Source organism: Adiantum capillus-veneris, chromosome 6 (genome assembly GCF_014529385.1).
Source record: "Adiantum capillus-veneris isolate H3 chromosome 6, ASM1452938v2, whole genome shotgun sequence".
Lineage (NCBI taxonomy): Eukaryota > Viridiplantae > Streptophyta > Polypodiopsida > Polypodiales > Pteridaceae > Adiantum > Adiantum capillus-veneris.
In genome coordinates, this window is record NC_140936.1 from 75,144,965 (window position 1) to 75,147,136 (window position 2,172).

The 2,172-nt window shown below is 40.4% G+C and overlaps 1 pseudogene; it reads right to left on the reverse strand.

The window, feature by feature from the left end:
* Positions 1–485: 485 nt before the first annotated feature.
* LOC147455717 (uncharacterized) lies at positions 486–1,409 on the reverse strand (annotated as a pseudogene).
* Between the last annotated feature and the right edge of the window lie 763 nt (positions 1,410–2,172).

Consider the following 2,172-nt stretch of genomic DNA (forward strand, 5'->3'; position numbering starts at 1 on the left):
CTTTTAGGGGTGTTTGACATTTTTGGCCTCTTTGGATGTCTAAGCGAGGCAATTGGACATTCATTTCTAGGAGATATGTGTGTTCCGGACGCATTGGCAGTATCAAAAGTTTCAAAATCTTCCACCACTTGATAGTTTTGTGACTTTTTGAGTTTTAGTGATGACATATCCCGTATCAAATGCACCGCATCTACCTTCTAAAAAAGGTGCTCGCATTAAATAAAAGAGAGTGCTCGTCTTCAAGGACCACTAGATTATTAAATGAGGAGAGGGACACCTTTTATATTTTTACTAATATCAATCTATTTTTCTACGTAACGTAGGCTCTTCTCTCATTAGAGGAGCTTATTTTCCTCTCTCTACCAAAAGGCCCTCCAAAAGACCTCCGAAATCTTCTAATGCGAGCCTTCTGCACTGCACTTGCCTGCTGCCTTTGCCTGCCATAGAACATTTCCTAGCTTAGACCAACTTTGGTTGTACCACCATCAGGGTTGATTCAAGATGAAAGTGAGATCTCTTTCACGTAGTGTTGGTAGATGTATATTCTTATGCTGCTTACCATCCAACCCAAGAATCTGTGTGTAGACAAAGTATAGGTGCTTACAAGCCAGGTAAGATTTTGTTGCTTTCTCCCGTCCTTGAAAATCAGGGCATGTACAGTAGGGCTTCATAGTCAAATGCACATCGTATACATCTTGCGTTAATATCTTGAACATAGCATGACGAGCAGGCACCAAAATTATCTCTTGCACAAAACAAGCTTCCATACGTGCTCCTATTTCCATGAGTTTACTTGCCTCCTTAGAGACACCGGACTTCCATTTTTTGTTGTGCTTGCTAGAGGTTCCCATTGTGTCCCCTTCCTTGACAACCTTTGGAGAAGGAGCTCTAATCACAAAACCTGCCCCTAGAAAGCTAGCATACTCCTCCTTTGATACACGTGTTCCACTCTCTACTAGCCAAGTTGTTGGCCTTTCTGGTGGTGACAATACTTGTTTGGCAACAACTTTAGTGTGATGCACATCATGGACACAAAACCACATTCATTGGAGTTACGTCTGGTCTTTGTAAGTTCTCTCTCCCAAAAAGCATGGGGCCACAAGTCCTAGAGACCTACTTTGCATGGCATTCTCACATCTTCTCCCTTTAAGCACACCAAATCACTTACGAGAGACATTTTGAGGCATGCGTCTTATTGCCCAATGACCCCTTGGCACAGCAATCTCAAAATCACCAATAACGTATTCACTAATAGAAGGTATGGTGTCATCTATTATGTCACTATTTGCATGAATCTCCTCATCTGTGGAATCTGCATTCACATCAAATCTTTGTCCCTCTTGCTTCATGTCCATATCAAACAAAATCTTTCGTTGTCGTCCATTCTCTTTTCGTTGTCTAGACTCCATCACATAGCCAGGCTTATGAGAAGCTATTTTTGGAAATCCTCTAGCCTTCTTTCTTTGCATAGTTTCCCTGTCTCCATGCAATAAAGGTTGCCCATAAAATGGTGTGCCTACCACCACTGCCCCTTGGAGAGCACGTGCCAACACAAGTGGACTAAGAGATTTTGCTTTATTTCTTGATCTCTCTAGATATGTTTGCATATCCGGACCAATCCCTATGTATCTACCTGTCAGATAGCCATGTTGCTTTGTGCATTGAATGTAAGCATTGATGACATCAATGACGCATGCATCATACAAATATTTTTTTTTGCTACCGCCTTCTCCAGCAAGCCAAGATGCATGAATGGTCTCTGAAAAATTGGTACTAGGAATTTGAGCTTTTTCCCAAGGACTCATAGATATGTGCATTCCACAAAAAAAAAAAAACTTTGAATTAGTGAAACAAAAAAATAGAGAAGGTTGTGGAGAGGCTCATGATTGTATCATACTTCATTGTGTAAGCTACCCCAGTGAGATATCCTTGTCTCCCACCACTTGAACCATTTCTCTAGTGACTTGATATTCTCACTTGCAACATTATCTGCCCACCGTCTTCTCCTGGGGAGGTCACCTAATAAAAATATAACCTATCACGTGAGTTCAATAGAAGGGTATTTAAAGTTCTTGAACTTATAGAAATATATATACATAAGGGCATTATTTTTTCAGATTTTAAAAGAAAATGGTACATTATATTCCGAACAAAATTCATAGATAAGGGGTT